Here is a 24,360-nt window from a genome sequence, read left to right on the forward strand (position 1 = left end):
GACCACGGCAATGCCATAGGTCCCAGGACCTCAACTAGGGCTGGCTACAGCATTATGCTCTCACGCATGGGTCACTTTACTGTTTTTGTTTTCTGTCCTGTGATGATTCTCTGACTTGTAAACAGAGGTCAGGCGTCGTTCCTGGAGGCATTAAAACACTCGCCCAGACGGGCTGGCAGCGTTGAGCACACAGGTTCCTCCTTTCAGGAGTCTGTCACCAGCAGAGCACAGAGTGACTCAGGAGCTTTCCTGAAGAAAGCAAACTGCCTGAAAACACGCGTGTGCCTGCTTATCTGCTGGGCCTCCGCGGGAGCTTTGAGCCCAGTCCCCCTGCCCTTGCATTGCAGGGGCCAGCTTTGTGCAGGAAATATTATTTCCGTAGCAAACAGCCGCCTCGCTGCCTTTCCAGCCTGAGCAGAGCAGGGGCACTGCCACTGGGCTCCCCGCCTGCGGCACCCGATGCCGGAGCCATGCAGCACGGTGCAGCGTGGGGCTGGTGCCCTTTTACTCTGGCCTGCTGCTGAAGGGAAGGTGCAAAGCAGCTGTGCTGTGCTGGGCAGTATAGGCTGGGCAGGCTCCTTCCAGGTGAGCAACTCTTAGCCTGGGATTAAAGCCCCGTGCGATGTCATGTGTGTATAAAGTCATCCATGGCCCTACGAGTGCACAGCTAGCTTGTAATGGGCATGTTAATAAGGCTATTAAGGTTTACAGATATTCTGCTCTTCCTTACAGTTTATAATTTAATTAATTGCCGGTTAATTGTCTTATTTTCCCCCTGTGATTGATGTCACCGAGTGGGATTAGGCAGCATCAGATGATAGGGAAAGCGGGAGTGAATGCAGTGTCCTGCGACGGTACGAGAGGAGATGTTTTTATGGACAAATCCTTTCCGACATGGATGAGTACCGCAATGAGATATCACCGGGTATCAGCTCGATACATATTGTAATGGGATCATTAGCGGAGGTACCAGCTGTGTGAGGTTTGTGTTCACAAGCCATGGGTAAGTAACAGGGAAATATTGGCTCCTTGGAAATGTTTGCCAAATGTAAATCCTTCCCTTTTTACAGAGCCAGCGCTCGGTTTGTATAACGTTGAATAATACTCCACGAGGCCCCGGGGGACTGCTCTGGCTACCCCTGCAGTCGGTAGCGGCAGGAGAGCCTTTGGTTCTGTGCTGCAGGAAGGGAACCTGGGCGCTGCCTCAGAGCTACCCGGGCAAGCCGGCAGCATCGCTCCTCCTGGTGCCAGCAGCCCAGCGGGTCACTGAGCTCCGGGTTGGCTTTTAACCTGCCCTCTGTGGGGTATACATCTGGAGGTGCTGCAGAAGTACTCCAGAGGTTCTGCTTTCCCTGAGCCCTTCTGAGTGACCAAAGGCAGCCCGCTCTGGCATGCCTTCAGCTCCCAAAGCCCGCAGTGGTGCCAAGCGAGGGGATCTGGGGTAAATGAAAACCCAGACCTAAGTGACTTTTGACCAGACTTTGATGTCATTTCAGCAGAATAAACCTGGAGCAATTACAGCGGCTTTGGCGTGAGCGAGATCAGATTGTGAAACCAGGCTGAAGAGAAAATAACCCGTGTGTGCCTGCCCGGGTGGGCGTGCAGTGAGTTAGAGCCCCTGCATAAATCAGCGCACGCTAAGTAGGTTATTTCTGAGGCTGTAATCAGAACAAGGAGCCAGCCAAACCACATCTGTCTCTTTTAATTCATTCCTTCCATTTTGGGGACTTCGCCTTCAGGAACAGCTATCAGTGATTACATAAAAGAGATTAGCTAACATTTCTGCATAAATCAAGGCCGGCGCAAGATGTTTCCTACAGGCGTTGCGAAACCCGCGCCGGGCGGAGGACACGCTCCCCACCGAACACGGCGACGCTGCCCTGGCCCGACAGCAGCTCAGGGGCCACGGACAAAACCTTCGTGCTTCTCCAACCGGCCTTGCAGAAAGCAGATCCAACGTGTGCGTGGAGGGGAACGGCGGGCCCTGGGTCTGCGTGGTGGTGTGTTTTTTTTTTTTTTCCCCTGTGAGCAGATCTTCCAGCCAAGATACATGACAGAAACAATGAAAGGAAGAGAGGGGCAGGAGAGCCTTATTGTAAACCAGATTTCCATGTGTGAATGCAAATCAATCTTGCTGTTAAAGAAAGAGCCGAGCCAGAACGTGTTACATCTCCTCTTTTAGCACAGTCGCTAACAGAATGTCTTGATGTGAACGCTGTTGTGTGACTCAACAAATCTTCGTGTTTGTTTCTTTTTTTCCATTTCAAGGCGGTTTCATCATTTTCCTCCACTTTTTGCTCTGTTAACATGAGTGGTGAAGCTGTCATAGGGTCAGGGAGTTGGAATTTTCCTTTCAGTGTTGTCTCACTGCTCGTCTCCTATTTTTCCTTCTCTTTTTGCTACAGGTCAGAGCAGATCTATGCTGAGATATAGGGGAAGGCTCAGCACTTCTCTCCCATTTGATCTGCCCTAAGTGGTTCCAATCCCCTGACTGCAGAGCATCTGTCCCTGCGCTGTCCTTCCACCCATCATCTGCATCTGAGCTTCCCTGCTGAGCCTTCGAGCCAAAAATACCAAAAGAAATCTCAAGTTTTTCATTCTTTCAATTTTGAGGAACTGAATTCGAGACCTCACTGCTGAGTTTCAACACTGCCAAATACCAGTAGCTCCCATTAGCTGCTGAGTACTCATCACTTCTCAAAGTCAGGCCCCGGGTATCTCTTACTGGTATTTATTACTTGGAGTTGTGCTTGAAACCTTAGCAAGACCCGGGAAGAACTGAAAAGAGGAAGTTTCACGCTCCTTTCTTTCCAGGTGGGGAACTGAACTGCAGGGCAATTTAAGGTCTGATGTTTAAGTGTGTGCTGGCTCCGCATGATGAAACCAGCTACCCATGGGCATTTAGTACTTTCAGAAAAAAAAAAAAAAAAAAAGGAAAAGAAAGGCACAAAGATGGCCATCTCCTGTTGAAATACATGCCCAGGAATATATCTGGAAATGAAGCTGGTTTTCTCTCTTCATCCTTTGATCTCGAGCATCTTTCAAAATCTGGCCTCCAAGTGATATACCCAGGGATGCATGAAATCGAGCACTGAATCTTTATCTCCTCCACGTGTGCTTCTCTGCACTGCAATTCACAACGCAGATCCGTTCCTCCCCGGGACTGGTCTTGGCTCAGTGATCAACACGACTAATCCCAGAAATGAGGATACTGGCCAGGAATCACGGAGCGGGGAAGATGTGTCCCCCAGAGGTACACCCCCCCAGATTGCCCCATGGCGAGCGATTGCCCTGCACAGACACAGACACCCCCCCCCTTCTCCTCCCATCCAGGCTGCAGCTGGCCCTGGATTCTCCCCTGATGTGCGAAGAATGTAAAGATGTGCCCCTAATCCTTGACCTGTGTTGAGGACCACGGAGCTAGTCATTTCTGAAACAGCACCCAGAGAGAATCCCAGACCTTTTCATGCCAGCGATGTAGCAGAGAGGAGAGTGCCTGGAGAGACCAACTACCCATATAGCGAAAGGAAATTTGAAGTTTCCCCTCCGCTTTCTCGTGCATAACAGCATCTGTATGCCTCATTTCCATCTTCACAGCTCCAGCAATTTACATAATGAACATTTGCAAAGCCTGAGATCTGGGTTCACTTTGTATCGCATTTACTGTAGATGACCTTCAACATATCATCAGAAGTTTCCCAGGCAATTTTCCCAAAGGGTATGAATGTGAAGCATAAGACCATCAGGAAGGAAGAAAAGGGAATAAAATCAGATTTCTGAGATACCCATTATTCTAAGATATATTTTCTCTTCTACAGCAGGAAAAAAATATTTGAGTTAAAAAAAAAAAAAAAAGGAGTTTTGGCCTTGCTTCTTTAAAACCAGTGTTGGTATAAGGCCCATCAATAAAGTAATTTAATTAGATCTGCAGAAAGAATATTTCCATAACAGAATGCATTTGCAGAAATGTTAAATTGAGGAAAAAAATACAACCAGAGAGACAATTTTATTTTTATTCCTTCATAAACAATGGCTGTAAAATGAGTTTATGCATTTTGGCTGCCTGATCAGGTACCAGATCAGAAAAAAATCTGATGGCAAATAACAGGGCAGTCAAGGCAGAGATTCAACACCTAAGACAAATCCTGACCTCAGGGGTCAGAACTGGGCATCAGGGTAAGAACGAGCACCTGGGGGCAGTTGTGCCTCCTGAGAAGGTGTCAGGTGTAGCTCGGGTTTCTCCTAATAGGGCTGCAGCAAGCACAAGGTGATAAAGCAGGAAGGGAGGCCCTGGTTTGCCTCTGACACCCGTCCTCAGAGCAACGTCCTCTTCAGCCCCCTTGCAAGTGGCAGCAGAGCATGTCTGAGCCCTGGGAAGCTACAGCTCCAAGGCTATGTAAGTTTTTATTTTGCCAGTGTGGAGCAGCAGCGGAGAAGCTCCTTTGGTTGTTGTCTGGGTGCTGGATAAGGACAGCTCGGGGATAATCCCTCACCTGATGGCTGCCTGTGAGCTTTCTTTTTTCTTTTCCTGTTTGGGCTGTCAAGCTGGTTATCAGCCACTGAAGCAATGGAGGGTGCTCTGAAAGGAGAGATGTGTTTTGCAACTTAATTTGTATAGAAAATTAGTAGAAAGCTGAATACAGAGATGTCCTGGTGATGAAGGAAAGGTGTCATGTCAGCAGTCCGGAGGCTCCTCAGATAAAATGGATGTTACATGCTACAACCGTAGGCCTGCTGGAAATGTCTGAAGTAGCGAAGTCTGGTGCTGTTCCCATTGCTCTAGGCCAAGTTTATAAGGAGTAATGCCCTACACAGTAAGCACAAGCTGTTAGAATTTTGGACTCCTTTGTTTTAACGTAGCCCCCTGTGTGTTCTCCTTTCTGGGCAGATTTGGCTATTTACCTGCTGTAAACATGTGGCTGGCGTTAGCTTGCATTTTCTGACCGCAGGTGTGTTGCAAGAAGTTGTATCAGTGTATCCTGCGTGGCTCTGTGCTACCGGAATGGGGTCAGTGTAGGGGCAAAAACTGCCATGGGGTGATCTTTACCAGCTTGTTTCCTTCGGTGCCTTTGGTGCTGTCATAAGATAGCCCCAACCTGCTGTGGAGGGCTGCTGGGCTCTTGGATTGGCAGCTTTTAGTCTGCAAACCCTGAGCAGAGGCCATGCATCATGCTGAATCCATGGAGAAAGGGAGGAAGTAGCAGCGTGTGCAGCTGGAGAAGCTAGTCCTTACACTTAGGAACGCTTCCTCCTTTTACCCTTTTTTTTAAAATAGTACCATATAGCGTTTAAAAATTCAATATATACATAATCCAAAATAAACACACTAATTAACCTTTGTTTTGAGAAATCTAATTAGTTAATGCATAGTCTCTGTTCAGATTCCAAACAGTTTGGAGTGGGAAAGGTGCCATGGGGAAAGCATGACAAAATATGCTTAACGCTGAGCACCTTCAATTATTTAAGCAGAAACGTGGGCTGCACCATTTTTTTTTTTTTAAAGTTGCAATACAGGCCTGTACACGCTAAAATAACTGCATGCAGCGTTCCCAAACTCTAATCCTGCAGCAGAATGGTGAACCATGTCCATGTGTAAAGCAACTGTACTGAGACAGGAGTCTGGTGGCTTGGGAGCTGCTCTGCTGTTTGCCGGGAACCCCCAAACCTTCCTGTTGGAGCTCGGGAGGCAAGAGAGGGGAGGAAGGGACTAAAACTCTGGTGCTGGCAGAGGCTGCCCACCCTGGCTGGGTAAAGCTGGATGTTGAATCCCTCTCTGCATCCCAAAGAGATGATGAATTCTCTGAAAGGTCAGATGCTGTGCTCTGACTCACTAGTACTGGTCTTCTACAGCCCAAATGCCTTCAAAATATATTACTGTGTGATAATAATTTTCCTCAAATGCTGGAGTTTTAACATTCTTCCCCAGCTGAACTGTAAATAAAATTATTTCCTAAGAGCACTTATTTGAGCTTGATTATTAAATACATTGCCAAAATCTGGTCGGTTAATATACTGGCTGCTACTTGAGCTGAAGTATCTAGAAGACAAAGAACGAAGTAAACGAAAAGGAAATCAACATTTTGCTAAATTGCATGTTTTTAAAAATCCTATAATTGAGGCTGCTACTTCATTTCCATTTGTAAAACAGATTGAGTTCCCCTTCCATCTACTAATGGGTTTGGTTTATCTCTGATACTAATTGCAGCATTTGCATGGCTTGCACAGGCTGCTTGTGACAGGACGTTGAGTAAGAGAAGTCAAAGTGCTGCTGCTGCGCTCTGGGGTGTCATTTAGGAGCGATACTTGGCACCGAGCTCTGCTGAACTTCAAGCCCTTCTTCTTCCCGTGGCTCCAAAGTCTGGGTCAATCAACCAAGATAAACTTGTTAATTCGCTGTCAGGATTATGCGCCTCAGGTCTCACTCGAGAAGCAGTGGGAAGGTTCAGGTGATAATAAGGCAATACCAGACAGTCTGGATGTTTAATTAAACTTGTCCGTGCCCGCTTTGACCTAGTGATTGGGCTGGAAATGTCACCAGAACAAAGGTTGTTCATGAGGTTTGCACGTGTGCCTCTGCTCGGCAGGGCTCGTTGCAGAGGAGGGGTTTTGCACCATTTCTCCTTGTTCGTTCACATCGCTGTCAGGAAGGGAATTGTGTTCTGAAGTTCTGGGGGGAGAGAAAACACGCTTTTTCTGAGATGAGTAAGCCTTTTCTTGGAACCTGCTACAGCAGATCAGCTTACACACATCTGAATTAAGCAACATGTGCGATTCTGGGCCTCGGGTCTGGTAGTAAATGGTGAAAACACGCTGCCCTGAACCCAGCCAGTGTTCAGCTCCTAGTTAGCAGCATGGCTGCTCTAGAGCTCAGGTACAAACTGTTTTATTGCTGAGGTGGAGAGTGCAAGCAGCCTCCCAGAGCCTGTCCCCAGGAATGTGAGCTGTAGCAGCACCCGCAGCAGCAAGTGAAATGAGGATTCACGGTTTGGCTCCCATTGTTCTTTTCTAAGTTTACAAACAGAAGCTTTATTATTATTTTTAAGGCGCTCGTGAAAGCAATCCGTCAGATTCCCAGGGAGTTCAGCATGGCAAAGAAAGCCCCAGCTACAGGGTTGCCTTTGTGGAGCAGGTCTGCGGGCTTGCTGCCATTCGCACAGCAGGGGAGTGTTGTAATAATGACACCAACATCTACCAGATGTCTTCTGGAGGATTTTGTTTCAAGATGCATGGCTGCTAGTTCACAAGAACGTGTGGGGGGTTTTCTACCCTAATATACATGATTTGTTTAAAAAGTTTGCAGGTGTTAGGATTTTTATTGAAGTCAGAGCTGAGAAATTATATACAGTTGGTGAGGTAATGCTTTCTCCTCTCAGACCGGAGCAGGGAGTACACACAGTCTGTATTAAATAAAAGGCAGCTGTGTTGCCAGCACAATTTTATACATCTGAAAACTAATCCCAACCACGCCAAGCCAGCCATCCGTTCCTGCAAATCCTTGTAGAGAGCAAGAAAATCTACCGATTGCTTGCTGCTCTCCTCTGGGAGCTTGCATGGCAGGCTCTTCCCATGGCTGGTGGTGGTGGCTGCACCCCTGTTTGGGCTGGCCCCACATCTGGCCAGCTGCAAGGAGCCCCGAGCCTCTGGCTCTTCCCTGCAGCTGTTAGGGTGCAGCTGGGGGGCTTGGGGTTTGGGGAGCAGGACAGCTGCTTCCTCTGTCATCACTTCATGCACGGGTTTTGTTTCTTTTCCTCTTTCTCTGGGATCGGTTCAGCTGCTTGCCGAAGCCCCAGAGAAGCCTGTAGAGATTTGAGGTTTTTTATTATGATGATGATTTTTATATAGGTAGGTTGTAATGTCAGGATATGAGGTTGAAAGGGCAGGTCTGAGCCAACTCTCTGCTGAACTCAGAGTATTTCCTTTCTGTGTGGATGAGCTCCAAAAACTTATCTCGGTTCAATAAGCCCCACTTATTTCTGATGCTCGCTTGCACAGACTTTGAATCCGTTGCATCTGCAGAAGTGGGCTGGTCGTTTGGGTTCAGCACGGCTCTTAGGAGGCTGGGACATGCACAGTCAGCAGGGGAAATGTTTTCGGGTGGCAGCTGATGTGGGCCATTTTATTTTTATATAAATAAATACATGTATGTATTCTCTGTATATAAATACTATATGTATTGTGTGCTGTATGTGTGTACACACAGCTGCAGAGGACAAAGGTGCTGCAGTCTGGGGCCCCTCTGCCTGAGCCTGCTGCACCCCATGGTGCTGCTCCCGCTGTCCTCCATGTCCCTGGGCCTGAGCTGAACAAGTCCTGTGGGGTCTCTCAGCCACCTGAAGTAAATTTCCTCTTATTTCCCTCCAGGCTGTCTTTTCCCCTATTGCTGAATTTCACTCAGCATAATGATTTTGAGAGCACCATTTTCAATTTCCTCTACGGAGCTGAAATTAATACTAGCTTTATGCCACCGCGTAGCCGAGCAGGGCTTTAAGCATCCACCAACAGTGTGCATATTTCAAAATAATGTAATGGCTCCTAAGTCCCAACGCTGCCTCAAACCGCTGCCGTAGCCCCCTGTAAATACCGGCGGTGCCTGTCTGAGCTGCAGCACCAGGAATAACCCCGGCGGTGCTGTGTGTGCCCATCGTGTCCCACGGGGAGCAGTGCTTTGTTACCACGAGGGGCACAAGGCCAGAGGACACTCAGGTGCCTCTCCAAGCTGGAAGTGTCCTGTGAGCATGGAGTCCGACAGACCCATGGCTTTGTGTGTGAGAAAGCTCCTTGTGACTCGGAATGGAGTGCGGCTTGGTGAGCTCTCCTCACACGGAGGCCCAAGCAGCAGGAGAAGCCACCTGAGGTAGGCCGCAGGCCGCAGCGCTCCCTGTGCTGGAGCCGCTGGTGGGACAGGGCTTCTGCTCCCCTCGGAGACTTGTCCTCCATCAGACCTCATGGCAAGGAGCTTCTCCTGCCAGGAAGGGCTTCCTCACTCTCAGTCCTTTACCCTTTCCCCCCCACATCAACGTAGGGCAGCTCCTCTCCTCATGGGGCTGTTTTCCTCTGTCCCCAGTCCTTGTGGGCAAATTTTTGAGGTCAAGGATTTCAGCTGGGTTAAAACTTGGGTTTGTGCCCTTCTGCTCATGCCTCGCCCCTTACAAGGGAGATCATCATGTTTTATTGCCTTGAGAGAGGTGGGAGGAACAGAGGAAAATACAAACCAAAACGCACTGATTGTCAGGAGCGTGTATTCGCCGAGCCCTTTCACTGCCTTGTGCTTGCAATTTTGGCTGTGTTTACAGAGGAGCAGAGGGATTATAAGAATCTGTGTGTGTGAAAGTACACAATACATTAATTACGGCGAGCGCTTTGTGATACGGTTTAACAAGAGCAAATGGAGCACAAGAAAGTGGTGGAAAATGTTAGCGAGATCTGTCAGGATGTGTGTCTTGCAGGCTGATGTGGCTGATCGCACCTCCCAGCGCAGCGAGGCGATGCCCGGGGCCGGCAGGAGGATGGAGCGGGGGCACGGGGTGTGCCGAGGCATGGGTGAGGTGGAGGAGCACCGGGGTCCTTGTGGCTACGCTCTGCAGTGGGATCTGAGCCATGTGGGTGCCAAGAGAATGACTTGAGGCCGACGTCAGCTTGCTGTCTTGGTTTATAAGAGATCTTGCTGTGTCCCAGGGCTGCTCCGGCTTTTCATTCATGCTGGAGCTGGCGGAGAGCTGTGCTTAACCAGCATTACAGTGCTGGCAGGGGCTGCTTGTCGGAGCAGGAAACCGCTCCCTTTATCCTTGCTTGATCTCCGGGAGTGAAATATGCGCAGTGCCCTTGTCAGCAGTAAGAGCCTCGTATGGGGGGGAAAAGAAGAAATATTAACAAGCAGGCACAGATGTTTAACTTCTCACTTTCTGTGGACTTGGGAAACCAGGGGAGAAAGGAGCTAAGGGTGAGAGGTCTGCAGTGCAGGAGAAAAAGCTCTCTGAGAGCCTGTGGAGGTTGTCAGATTGAATCTGTATTTCCCCTGATATTGCTGTGGCTTTTCTTTGGCCCAGCATTATTTTTATTGTTATTTAAACCCACCATTCCATTAAAAAGAGAAAGATAATTGCTTTTTCTTTCTTCTGCCTGAGCTTCTCAATATGATTAAGATATGGAAAACAAATGACTGGACATAAGGATGATGTAATGGCCAGAGACAAGCCAAAGTCGCTGTGGCCCAGTTTAAAAACATGGCACTTCTCCAGGATCTATTTGTTTCTTCTAATACAGTGATTTGTTTTTTATATATTGCTCTCTATAATTATCATCACACTGTCTATTCACTGGCTCTACGTTTAGTGTAATATAAATCTGGAATTAGTCTATTGAAGTCAATGTCGGATACATTTGCTTTAACAGCTAAACTAGGTCTTAGTCTCATTTATTCTACTGTAGCTCCAAAATAACTCCACCGAAGCAAATACAGCTCCTCTCTCAACAAGGCTTTCCACAGATCCCTTGTTCTGCTCCTTGGCTACCCCTCCCACCCTGGTGCTGAGCTGGTGCTGAGCTGCTGTTGCAGCAGGTTGCACTTGGGGACTGTTATCTGGGGGGCTGGGTACTGAGTTCGGGGGCGATGGCGAGGTGGAGAGGCTCGGAGAGAAGGGCTAAGCTTGGGGAAAGCCACAGCAACTCGGGGAGAGCTGCACAAGGAGATTAAGGGGGCCGTGAACATGGAAGGTGGCGCTGAGGGCTGGGGAAGCAGCGGGCCAGCAGCCAAGCTGAGGTTGAGGAAAACCTCTACAGGCTGGAGAGCAGCCACAGCAGCTGGAAGCCATCGGAGCTGTGAGGGCTGTGGTGCGAGGTCGGTGGTGAGGAGTGGGCTTGGCCTCCACAGGGAGGCTCCTGGGCAGGCGGAGGCCATGCGGGCTGCTGCGCTCCGCTCGATGGCCATGGTGTGACCCGCCGTGGGAGTCATTTCCATCCAACATGGGGAACGTAACTTTTCAACCTCTTCCAGTTTTCATTTCTGACAATCTGAAGAAATTGTAATGTAGCTCAGGGAAAACTTTGGCTATTTTTTTTTCCTTTCTCACACGAAGGCTCTGCACACCTGTGGGTGCCCAGAACACGCCTCAGCCTTCTCTGTGTTTTCCGTAAACTTTTTATTTGGTAATTGTGCAATAATTGCATTTTACAGCTATATGCTGTTACTTGATAAAACAGCTGGAAAGAAGCTCTTTTCTGATGCCATAGTTGGTCTCTAATGCTAGTTTTCACTGGTGGTTTAACAAGTTCTTAGAAAACTATTCAACTTCCCCCTTCTTACTGAGAAGGTAAGGGGTAGATAAAACTTACCAATAACCATCCAAAAAAAGAAGGCTTAGAATTTTTAGCTGTAAACAGGGGCTTATTCTTTCTTTTTTTTAATTTATTTTTTGAGATGACACATGGATCACCTCTACCCCAAGAAGAAAGAGAAATGGTTCAAATTCCTTTTTACCAGACTTAAACTGGAGGATGTAAAGTTTTGGCTGAAATGTTGAAATGTAAAGATTTTGGGGGAGGAAAACAAAACAAAACAAACAAACAAAAAAACTTTCAATTCAGAGCTCATGGTTTTGATTTAGAAATTTACCCAAGGGGGTCACTGGGGGGCTTTGCTGGTCTGGCCTTTTGTCCCTCGCTACTCCGCGACATCCTCTCAAACAGGAACAAAATGTTCCAGTCACCGCACCACTTTGGGGATGAGATAGGGCCTGGGGGCTGGCTTTTTTTAGACAAAAACACTGATTTTCCATAGGAAAGCAAGCCTGTCTCCTAAGATTTTTAGCTGGAAGGAAAGCACAACATTTTGTCAGAAAACATTGTTCCCGCTGGCTGTGTGCATCACTTCAGAACACGGAGTGCCTCCGTGCCCCCTCTGCGAGCGCCCCAAACCAGCGATATCCTACCGGCTGCTCCCCATTAACATTCACACCGCAGCCTTTCTCCCTGCTCCTGTTCTCAGATGACATTTAAACCTGTCAGCAGTTCCTACTGGTGTCATGTAGGCTTTGTAACCAATGCTGAAATTGCTCTCTTGCTTCGTGATGGCCTCTAAAAAACAGAGAAAGCGAGGGAAAGAGGATGGCCAAGCATGGATGTAAATACTCTGGAATGCCTGCGTGCTGTTTTCCCTGCTGCTGGTCTGAAATATTTTCTGCCGCTCCTTCCCTGGCCATGCCTGCAGAGAAGTCACACTGCATCCCTAGACCAGCTGAAGGGTCTCCTGCTAAATCAGTGGGGTTTGGGCAACGTCTGTTAAATTAGGAGTCACATAATTTAATACAGAGCAGATAAAAAGAGCCAGCATGAGGCCGAGGGGTGATCCTGCTTGTCCTGCAGCGCTCTGTGGTGGATGAGAGGTGACAGCAGCGATGCCTGGTGTGCCACGAGGCCCACTCAAGCAGGTACCTCATGGTTCTCCTGTGTGTCCCTGGATGCTTTAATTGGCACGGCAGCAGCTCCCCTGCAAGGGAGAGGTTTTCTCCTCTATGGGTCCTGAGGGCATTGCATCCTCCCCATGGAGCTGGCCCTGGAGGGACGCGAGCCAAAGCACCGGCAGAGTCCCTGCAGTCGTGGTGCTGCCCCGAGCAGTGTGCTTTGCTCCTCTTTCCCACTGACCCCTCCTGATTTCCCAGATTTGTAGGTCATTAAAATCAGGGAAAACATTGGGGTTAGGCAATTTCCGGTCCTTGGACTTCGGACAAAGTGCAATTTGTGAATCTGAATGCCTTCACTGCGTTGAGAGGCTCAGGTCGTGCTGCTCAGCACCATGGGGGCTGAGCCCAGAATGGGCAGCAGCGAGGCTCCAGGAGCTGGGTGCCTGCTCGGTGATCCCATCAGCTGGGGAAGAGGCACCGAAGGTCCTGCAGGATGCACCGCTGCTGCAAACAGCAGAGAGCGAGCTTGATTTTCCTGCATCCCATTTGGCTCTGAGGAGAGGCAGCCTCCACTTTTAAGCCCTGGTTGAGATTTCTTCCACTTGTAGTTCTGGGACCAGTTTAGGGTAAATGTTCTTTAGGCAGAGCAGCTGATGTGTGCGCACGCAGAGCCAGCACCCGCGAACACCTGGGCGTGCACTAACGGGGCTTCGAGCTTTGTGCGTGCAACCGTCGGCGTTGTTCCTTTGGTACGGGCCCAAATGTGACCGCCGGTAAGCAGCAAGGTGTTCCTGTTTGTACAGAGCGGTAGGGGTGATGGACGGTCCGCCTGCCTGTTTCCATTTACCCACGGCTCGTGTAGCCAAGCCTGTAGTCATCTGTTTTTGTAAAGCTCACAAACAAAAACTTCGTGTTGATGTTTTGGTACCAAGCTCAAATATGGGAACAATTTTATTCTCAGCGCCAGCATTTCTGATGTGAGAACTGAAAGGCGTCCAGAAACGCTGCCTTTTCACTGAATATTCTTCGGTCCCAAGATAAAGCATTTTTAAAGCATTACAGAAGCAAAAAACAATTCCAGTGCCTTGAAAGCTTTTTCTACTGACTCTGCTTCACGGAAACACTGACTCAGGGCCAAATGGCTGATTATATCATATGATGTAACAAGGAGTTAGAAAGCTTAGCGGAGAATTAAAATAATGTGTTTTGTGTGTGCCTGTGTGAAGTGGAGGGGGGAGCAGCATTTATTAGATATATTTTTTTGCAGCTATATGTTATTTGCTTGCAAAACTCTTGCAGGCCTGGCTGGAACACATGGGGATTTGGCGTGTGGCAAGGTTTCAGCTGCCGAACTGCACTGAAGTTTGGGATCTTTTCAGCTCCATGAAGGGCTGGAACGTCGGTGGGGCGTGGAGGGAGCGAGCACCACTGCTGGTAGGAAGGAAAGGATGAGCGGCGTAACACCTCGAGCAGGGGAAGGAAGGATCTGGCCTGGCCTCTGTCGTCACACCCAGCTAAATGCTTGGGGTGGACGTTTGGGGTTTTGGTGTCGAGGTGGCTGGTGGCAAGGTGCAAGGCAGATTTCTTTTTGCTTGCCCTCCTGGTCCTGCCTGTGAAGAAAGCCATTAACTGCAAGCGTGAACTCTGAGATGAGTAAAAATCAAAGATGACCCAAGTGCCTGGAGGCATAAAAACAGCTACTGAATTGTTCAGCTTGTTTAATGAAATGGAGCAGCGCGAAGACACAGTTCACATACAGATTTATGTACGTGAATACAACACCACCGGTGCTCAAACACTGCACGGAGCTGGCTGCAAATCCCCAAATGGGGAAGCCTGGCTGCCGTCAGCTGTTCAGAAGAGATTTGGGATAAAAAGTCCCATCGGAAACCTGCCCTTGCTATGGTGCAGCACTAGCAGAACAGAAAGGAGCCCTGGGCACGCTGCTAAGCCCATGTGTCTGGTGCACATTGGCGAGGTGCCTGGCCTGCCAGCTCCTGGGGTCTGCCTGTGGTGCTGCTGGCCTGATCAAGCCTCCTGGCGCTGTCTCGGGCTCGCTGCCTGCTTTCTGCATCAGAGAGGGGTGCACGAGCCTCCTGGCACCGACACAGGCTGCCTGACCTTTGCTGTGCTCGGCACTAATCGTCATCTTGCCCTGAGTCACAACTTCCCCTAACGTCGGAGGGAAAATCCCTGTCCCCTGCTGTACCTGCAGGACGGATGGGGCTACAAGCCAGATCTGCTGCAGTTTGCTCCTGCTTTCAAAATCCACATATCCATACATATGCCAGCCTTGGGAGACCTCCCCGTGCTGTCCCATCATGGCTCTTCCCAACTCCAGTGGTTCACAGGGCAAGATGAAACGCCAGCACTGAACTGTATTTGATGCTCGTGGCGGTAACAGCAGGTTTGAATGCTGGTGTAGGTCGCTAGGTTCTTAATTTCCCCTTTAATGGATTTTCTAATGCATTTGATGAATAAATAGGTGCTCAATAGCAAGCTGAAACACTGTTTGCAATCTTGGACTTGAAACAGGGCCTTAATGTTGCCGTTATTTGTGTTTACAGCAGTCCTGTGGAGCTCGGGGAGGTGGAGTACGTGCGAATGTTGAAATGGTTGGGGCCCAGAGGCGTGCAGCAGCGCCAGCCCAGGCCGCCTCAGAGAAACAACTCGAGTGTGTGCCTGGCTTCAAGAGCATGAATGATCCCATTGACTTCACATTGGCTACGGATGCGACAGGAGCTGAATGTACTTTGTGTTTGCAGGGAAAGATGATCCAGAAGGAGCTGGCCGCACAGGAGAGCGGTGGGGGCTGGAATTGATGTTGGTCTGCAGGAGGGGGAAGGCAGAAAGGCTGCCCTGGTGGTGAGAGCTGCCAGTGCTTCGTGGGCTCCTGCTTCGTGCAGATGCTGCGATCCCCAGCAGCGTCCTGCCTCGGGCTGCCAGCCCCGGCTGGTCGAGCAATTTGAGCCTCTCAGCTTACAAGTACCACGTTCGTGTGGGCATAGCAATGCCATTACACGTTTGCATCAACTTGTGTAAAGTTGGCAACATCCTCGGCGGATATTTTTGTCCCTCCAGCTTCTAAATGGCATCGCTGTTAGCAGCAATGCATCCCCATTAGCAGCAGGACTTCAGAGGATGCGCGGGGAAAGTGTGATATTGCTTCAGCCTCTGGAAGTGCGGTGTGATAGTCAGGAACGGGCTCGTTGCTTGTCCACGTTATTTGGTAGAGAGCAGTGCAATGGAGCAGGCTTTTGGTTACACTTCTTTAGTGACCTGTCCCCTCCGGGGCTGGGACGGCTGCAAGCCCTGCAGTGCTTCCTGCGAGTCTCTGGCTTTGTGCTGCAGCACCAGGTACTGAGAGGTCTGTGCCCGCCCAGAGACACCAAACATCCAGCCCAAAGCTGCAGACCCTCAGCCCTCCCTTGCCCAGACCTCACTGATTTCTGGGTCTTGTCCCTTTGAGGGAAATCTGTGCTGGCTGTGGCGCTCCCTCCACTGCTGTGCTTATGTATTAATAAGGGCCGGAGCTGGCAGCAGGGCAGGGCAGCAGCAGAACGCATTTGTCTTGCTGTCCAGCGAGCCACGTAACAAATAGCAATGCCAAGTGTAATCCTGCCTCGGTTAAAACTGTTGCTTTGGTTTGTCATCATTCATTGTTCGGAATACAGCTGCTTAATGACAGGATGTGGGAAATGAAGTTTATGTCCTCGTAGGCTTTAAAATAAAAATTCCTGAACAATGGAGGGGAAGGACGCGCTTGCACAGAGCAGCCTGCCTGCGCGCTGAGACGCAGCTCCAGAGACAGAGCTTTTGCTCTTCGCTTTAAAAATAACCTCCTGTGTAAACCGGGGCTGCATCCGCGCCTCGGCTCTGCTTACATTACACGGCTGCTGCAGCTGCCTCTGCCCAGCGCCTTGCAGAGCGAGCCCCGTGTTTGATAGGAAGAAGTGGAAAATAAAAGACAAAGGCCATGTACCTGCACGGGGAAGCTGCTGCTTTGCAAGCGCCCCTTGTCCGATTCAGCTAGCAAATGATCAGAAGGGGAAGGGAAGGAATTGGCCAAAAAGACTGGGAGCAAATGGGACATGGGCAGAGACTTGGTTAAGCAGGTAACAGGAGGCAGCCCTGGCGCAGGGGAACGCTGGGGTGCGTGGCACAAGACCCCCAGGTGTGACAGCTGAGGCCCTGGCTAGCTCTGCTCTCATCCCTCAGCAAAGCCCACCGTTGGGGCAGGGGTCGTGCTGGTTCTGCTCTCGTTTTTACAACAATCTGCACTTTTGTACAGGCTGTGATGCAGCGCCCCTGTTGGCATGCTCGTGGCTCATCCCTGGCGGCACAGGACGGCGGGCGGGCGCGTGATCTCTGCTCCTGGTGGGAACGCTTTCATCCGGGTGCACGGCACATTAGGTAAGCAAATGGGGAAGCTGAGGGGTTTGGTGGGAGACGCTTTTCATCCAGGCTTTAAACTAATTTCTGGCCTCAAATAGCAGGCACAGCCCTTGAAGAACCACCAAGGGCTGGGATGCGGCCAATGGATCTGCATAATTGCCGGCCCATCCCATGCTTCATTCTGCCTCTAGAAAGATTCTCCCTCCTCCTCTGCATACGTTTATTAATCCCTGTCCTGAACTGTGTGAAATCAGTGAGGAATTTGCCTGAGGTTCCTCTCCGCCAGCACTGGCCCAGGGCTTCTCAGCAGTGTAAGCAAAATTAAAGGAGGTTCTGGGGCTGGGATGAAACCACCCTGGCTTGTCAGAGGGAGGAAGAGAGGAGCTGTGGTGCTGAACTTGCTGCCCTCGGTGCGGTAAGGATAGAGGAGAAGCCGAACCTCCCAGTGGCAGATTTCCCACATCCCTGGGATTTTCCATGTTTTACAATCTCAGCTAAATGTCCCCTTTTTAGGATTATTTCCTATATTCCTACAGTCATTTATTAACGACAGATCACTGCCATGCTCCTTGCCACTCTCTTGGTCCCAAAGTTGTTCTCTATTTTTTGTATCCCTTGCAAATTTCTATTTCCAACAAGCCCACTGTTATCTCACTTTTGCTATTTTAAGTTCAGTGGCACAAAAAGGCTGACTCACAGAAAGCCGTGTTGTAGGAAATATTGGCTCAGCTGAGGAAATAATTCTCAGTTCATTCTTCCACCATGTGCTTTAGGTTTTTTCTGTCCCTTTTTTTTTTCCCTGTCTGTTGGTCTCATGTTATGCCACGCATCCAGCTAGCACTGTGAAAGATGGAGAGCTATTTCTAATACACACAGCACTGGTCCACAAAGTCAAATGTCTCTTTCTATATATACCCTGGAGTGTTTTATGTACCTGCTAGAAATGTTACACAGAATGCTCACACAGCTCATAAAATTTGGTCTTGTATTGGAAATGTTTTGTGGAAATATGCTGCTTAATCTACTGCAGCAATTCACAGTTAATGTTGTCACAGTGCGCATTGGAGGTTGTGAATGAAGATTACGACCGGCTCGGAGGAGTTTGATACGTTATCACAAGTCCTCAAGAACAAAGCTGGAAGCAGTGGATGTTCCAAAAAATGTAGATAATTGAGCAAAAAAAGGGGACAGCCAGGAGGCCCAGGCAGTCATACTTCGGGTCGGGCTCGTGTTGGTCCTGTGCTCTGAGTACCTGCAAACCCTGCCTCAAAGCTAAGGGACTGTGTAAAACAAAGCCTGAACCATGCCAGGGTGTGCTTTAACTGAGTGTTAAGCACATCAGTGAAAGACGGGGCTGAAGAGCTGGGATTAAATCATATATTAATAAGGTGTGAGGGGGAAGAGGAAAAAAAAAAAAAAAGAAATATTTACTTCACAAGGACTTTAATCACTGCAGCAAGTTGTCTAATAAACTGCAGGGTGTGCTTTGGCCGTGCCATGTAGTTCATTCATTTTAGCTTTAATCTACCAGAAAATAATGTTTAACGTCTTCTAGATATGGGTATGGCAGCTATCTACAGGAAAGCAGTTGATACCAATAATATAAGAAAAACAAGGGACTTTTGAAAGTACCTATTGCTAATTTTTTTCTAAACCTTTTTGACACTATCGTTAGCAAAACCTAATTAGAAACTGGTTTTCAACAACTGCTGTCCTCTGGATATTAAAGTATAGCCCTCGTATAAATAATATTATCTTTAAAATACTTTGTAATAAACACTAATTTACCCTCCCAATTTTCTTGTGAGGTAGATAATTATGTGTTAACAATAATATCATCATCATTAGTAGCAGTGTTAGTCCTCTCTTTTTATAGATGGAGGATCATGCACTGATAATAAACAGCTTGCTGAAGGCCACATGAGGAGTCTTTCAGGACTCTGATTAGAGAGCAAACAGTCCTGGCTCCCAGTCCTCTGCTCGCATGGAGAAGGAGAACAATGTTGGTATAATGAGAGAAGAGCAGGGGCTTAAATATCAGCAGGAGGAATCTTCCTCAGGTTGGCTGGGTTCTTGCACTGCCAGGAAATATTAAAGTGTTATGTGACAGAGATAAAGGTAAATATCTAATAGATTTTGCACCTTTTGTACTTGTACTTTTATTTAGTAATTATACCAAGTAATGCAGATAATATTATGAATCACGATGGCACTTAAAATGCTGGATTTTTGCAACCACATCCTGGCCCCGTGAGATAATCCATTTTGATCTCGAGCTGCAGCCAGGTATGTCTTGCTTGAAACTTCAGAGGTGTGTGATAGCTGCCAGCGCCGCACCCTTTTTTGTAATGTTGTTAAAAGAAAACATGTTTGGATTTGCTCAGCCATTGTAGGATGCAAGATTGGAGTTACAACTCTGCCATGAACGCAGCCTTGCTGTGACCGTGTAGTTAACAGGGCCTTCTGTAGCATTCTTGAGAAGTAAAATTTTTGCCATTTTAAGAAATGTGGATGTTTACACATTTAGCTGTAAAACTGAAAAAACGTAATCCTTTGAGAGCAATTAAAGGCCCCAAATGTTTTGCGGTGCCCCAATCTCAGCTCATGACTTGCAGGAGCATCGAGGCAGTGTGACCTTGTGTGACGGGGCTGCTCACAGAGCACTTGTATTACCACAACCCGCCTGCTGTCACGGCACCCGTCCCTCCGAGCAGCACAACTCGAGGAAACAACCCTGGTTTGCCCTGAAACTACAACTCCACAGGACTACTGACTCTGCCTGGGCTCAGCCTGTGGTGGGAATGTGTTGCTTTCCGGAGTCGGGTCTGTATCAGCTTCTTTCCATGTCGTTCACTGATCTTTCTCCTCCACAATTGTATGAATCGTGTTTTTTATATTAACTTGAGGTGTTTTTTTGGGCTGGGGGGGGTGGCAGCTTATAAGGCTGCTGGTAGCTTTTCAAGGCAGAGAAGGGAAATTGCTTGCATGCAGAATGGCCAGGAGCATTGGCCATTGGTGGTTTGTGCCCACCGCAGCTCTGTAGGACACAGAAGTTGCCTCTTCCACACCTTGTAGCACCACGATTTCACAGCAGCTATGAACAGGCTCTAAGCAGTGTAGCTCGTGAAATTTCTTGAAAAAAAGCCACTTCATGGACCTCGCAGTTCCTCCACTGTCTGTGAATGAGAGAACGTTCCCCTGGTCGGGCCCGTCCTCCACTCTTGCCGTTTACTCAGGGCAGCAGAAGTCCCTGGGATCGATGCAGGTAAGCATCAGTGAGATCTTTCTGTGATCAAACCTCTTCTGTCTTATAGAGATCTACAACATATTTGTGTCTGATGTATGTAAAGCAGCTAAGGGAAATAAGTAATGCTTCAGTGCACTAATCACCAGCATTGCATTTTTTTTTTTTTACCGTTTATATCGACTACAATTTGTACACCAACTTAGTGGCATAAGACACTCCCTGCCCACAAACAAGTCCCTTTCCCAGCCCACCCTCTCCTGCAGTCACTGGAAGGAGCTGCAGAAAGAATAAAACCAGTGCCTTCAGAGTGGTGAGCTTCCATTTTCTCTCCAGACATACCGTCCCTCCTCCACCCCACCATCCCACGGTGGGATCAGCTCAGTTCTTCTATTTAAGTCAACAGGATTTCAGTCCCACTTGTTTAAATATCAGGTTTGACTGGGGCTTGCCTGCATATCAAAGGCAATATGGTAATTTTTATGAGGGATAGGGATTGCCCTGGTATTGGCCAGACTTGTCCCTGCTCTCCCAGTTGCACAATGAGGAGCTGAGTCACTGTCATTTCTCACCCAGTAAGTGCCTGCGTTTCACTGGTGCTGTGTTCATATAGCACAGGGTCATAGCACACGTACTGTAACTGGGGGAGTCTTTGCATAAACATGAGCTAAAAATGAACAAAGAACATTCCTGGTCTGCTCCTATTTATTTATGCACTGCCACGCATGGGAAGTTTCATTCTGGCACCTAGGTTGCGTGGTGGACTGGGCTCGATCCTGCTTCTCTGAAGTCAGTAATGTATTTCCTATAGACATAGTGCTATCTCATTGAGCCTTTAGTTTCATCCCAATCTGCAAAAGATTTATGGGTAGATATTATACAGATTTAACACAATACCATGGCTTTTATTATTTGCGGGAAAATGTTAATAAAAAACAAGTTTTACAGATGCATTTTAATCCCTGAAGTGATTTTTTGAGTAGAATGCATGAATTATTAATTGTTGTTATTGTTATTACTGCAATGCATACCTATCTCACAGGACAATGCGAGGATTAATTAATTCTTGTAAAGATGTAAAAGGCCATATAGGTGTCAAGGGTTATGACTAAAGTGCTTTGAAAATGGAAACCACTCTGTGAGTGCCAAGTATTATTATTTATGGAGTCCAGGCAGTGTGCTTGGTGCTGTGCAAACACTGGTCCAGTTATTGCAAATATTTGCTTGTATGTGCTTAGTAGGCCGAGCACTCACTGTTACAAGTAATTTAAACTATTTTAAGGATATACCTTACAAATGTGGCTGTGAGAAGACTTACCAAAAGTTGGAGTGACAGGACCGTGGAAAGAGAGCAGTGGTGCTACTGAAGCACTTCAAAGGCCCATTTTCATTCGAACGTGAATGAACCAATTCAGTTCTACATCTAGAAGCTGGGGTTTGGTCCTGCCTTTCTTTCTCACCTTGGGAACAGAAACACATTAGCAGTTATTGTTTAAAAATGCCTCTCCTGGCTTAAATCGCAGCCAACCCTTACGCTCAGATCATTCACTGAACAACCCATCGTGCTCCATAACCTGTTTAGCTGCCCTACGTCACCCATTCTTGGAAACCTTTGAAAGTGAGAGAGTCCCTCATGCAAGGCTCTGGAAATCACCCCAGAAACCGTGTGCCCAGCTGTATTCTTGGGCAAGGGAAATGTGAAATCATAAGCTCGGCGTGGGAAGTAATGCCTTTGTGTGACCTTGTGAGGTGTTCACTGAGCTGGGGCCTTAAAGTTTTTTAACAACAACAAAAAAAAAAAATTGAAAGGGTAAAATTATTATTTGTATATATTATTTGTAGAGTGTACAGGGCATAAGATTTGGGGTATAATACTCAGGTAATCACCCCATCCAGCACAGTAATAGTAAAAGTGAAAGCCTGGCACGCTGGAGTCGTGACTGAACATTTGGTGAACAGTAGACCATGGAAACCTTCAGCCAGATGACTTCAGCTCAGCATGTTGTTGCTGCTTGGCAGATGGATGGGAAGACAGTGTTTGTAATTTCTGTGGGCCAAACAACGCACACTTAAGGGGTTTTCCCTCCTCCGTTTCTCACACAAGCCTCCTGAGCGTCACACCTCCCGTTGCTATTTCGTGGACTTTTTGCAGCCCCTCCCATATCCTTCTTCAGGGCCGGCTGTCCCACACTCCCTGACACGAGGTCCCTTATCATCCCTTTTGCCTTAGGCTATGTGCACACTCCCATTCCCCCTTCCTCCTCCCACTGTTACTGCTTATCTTCTTTTAACGAGGAAGTAAGTCATTGTGAGTATCAGGAGGTTAAACTCTTTCAGAAGCATGGACAGATCTGAGATTACCCTGTAGGAAGCTGTTAATTAGTCTCTTGCCATTTCTTCCCCCCAATTTTAAATTTCTCAACCTTCAGCAAACTCGGCAGGTTTTGTCTACAAATGACAACAACATTCTCTGAAATTTTGAAATTGGACTGGATATGGTCTTCAAAAATAATTGCATCTTCACAACCCATCTTTTACTTTACCATCACTGAGTAGAGAAAGTTGCCTACTTGGGCGATCAGAAAATATTGAACTTTGAGGGCTTAGCAGTCACAAATACACTCCCTGGCTTTCCAGAGAGACTTCAGTTTCCTTGTATAAATCAGTCAATTTCAAGCAAACAGACTGAAGGCTCAGGGCCTTCCCAAAATTAAACAATTTTGTAATGCAAAAAAAAAAAAAAAAAAAAAATCAGCCTTCTGCAAATATTTAAATATTTTCATGAAAGAATGAAAAGTGTATGGGCCTGACCCTGAAAAAAAATGAGCACCGTGAGGTGATCCTGCACCCAGAGACCCACCCATCTGCTCTCGTCAAGGTTTGGCGGAGTAGAAGGGCCCCATCTGCTTGCGCGATGAAGCTCAGGTAGGTGAAATCTGCCCACGTTATGTTCCACTGGGAAGGCTGAAAGTGAAATACACCCTTGACATAGGACTAGCCTGAATCTCCAGCAATTTTGAGCTCTGCTTAAAAATAAGTAATAAAAAAGTGCCGCATTCGTGGCCCGTCTCCAGGCACCGTGAAGGCAGGCGGCGTGGAGGTGCGGTGAGGAGGTCCCGCCGGGGCAGCGTCAGACCTGGCCGTGTGTCTGTGGGGTGCCTCGGCACAAAACACGAGCGGCGCCCGGTGCTGCAGTCGGACCCGCGCAGGGCTGGCGGTCACGGCCAGTGCCAGCGGCAGCACGCCCACGCTGGACAGGCCCAAGCGCACCAAGAGCAACTGCAAGAACGTTTTAAGAGGGAAATGACCGCCCCGCGATGGATGTGGTTTAGATCAACAAAGCTCGCTTCAAAAAAATAAACCTGCGATGCAAATGGCTTTTATGTTCTAAAAACAAACAACACGCAGGTAGGATGCGTTATTATTGCGGAGGGCTTTATTCATTAAATAAAATTACTGGGGTAGGGGCGGTAATGGGGCTGTAAACGTCGAGCTGCGCCGGACCCCTGCATGAAGGCAGCCCAAAGCCATGCCAGCAGGGAAGGCCACACCAACAGCGAAGCCACCAGAAGTGTCCGGGCTGTATGTGGAGTAGTGGCAGCGGGGCACGATGAAAGGCTTTCCTCGAAAATCCCCGTGAGGACGGGGCCGCAGCGCCCAGCCCCGGGGCCGCCGCCATGGCCTCCCCTCAGCCGCCTCCCCTCACGCTGCCGGCCTGGGGAGCGCGGGCGGCGAGGAAGCTGCGGGAGGAGGAGGAGGAGGAGGAGGAGGAGGAGGACTGGGAGGAAGGGGAGGAGAAGGAGGAAAGGGAGGAGGAGGAGGAGAAGGGGGCCGCCGACCCCCGCCTGCGCAGCGGCGCGGCCGGGCCGCGGCTTCGTGTGGCCGCAGCAGGCCGGCCCCGCTCCTCCTCGCCCGGCCTCCCTTCCCTTCCCTTCCCTTCCTCCCCTTCCCTCCCTTCCCTTCCCTCCCCGGCGGCCGCCGCTCTCCCCCCGCTGCCATTTCCGTGCGGCTGGCCACCCTCTGCCGGCGCGGAGTGTGTCTGCGAGCCGTTGGCTGCTCCGAGCCGTTTGGCTCCTTCCCTTAGTAACAGCTTTTACATTCTGCCTCAATTCCTCCTCAATCTAAATCACACACACACACACACACACACTCACAGATATTACTTTTTTTTTTTTTTTCCCTTCTCCCCTCCTTCCTCGGGACTTAATCTCTAATCCCCCCTCTTTCCCCACCCTCCCCCTCCCCCCGCTCTCTGGCCGGGGATATAATTGAATATCACAGCACTATTTGGTGCCTGGTGCTTTTTTTTTTTTTTTTTTTTTT

General features: G+C 48.7%; 2 long non-coding RNA genes across 2 annotated transcripts; both read left to right on the top strand.

Moving 5' to 3' along the window:
• The first annotated feature begins 607 nt into the window (after window positions 1-607).
• LOC118171688 lies at window positions 608-2,854 on the top strand. The gene is made up of 2 exons (XR_004753324.1): window positions 608-2,314; window positions 2,406-2,854. It is a non-coding gene; the product is annotated as an uncharacterized LOC118171688 (long non-coding RNA).
• Window positions 2,855-4,214: 1,360 nt separating this feature from the next.
• On the top strand, window positions 4,215-19,337 carry LOC118171822. The gene is made up of 4 exons (XR_004753411.1): window positions 4,215-4,346; window positions 4,475-4,506; window positions 16,690-16,811; window positions 16,892-19,337. It is a non-coding gene; the product is annotated as an uncharacterized LOC118171822 (long non-coding RNA).
• Window positions 19,338-24,360: the final 5,023 nt, after the last annotated feature.

Source organism: Oxyura jamaicensis, chromosome 9 (assembly GCF_011077185.1).
Source record: "Oxyura jamaicensis isolate SHBP4307 breed ruddy duck chromosome 9, BPBGC_Ojam_1.0, whole genome shotgun sequence".
Lineage (NCBI taxonomy): Eukaryota > Metazoa > Chordata > Aves > Anseriformes > Anatidae > Oxyura > Oxyura jamaicensis.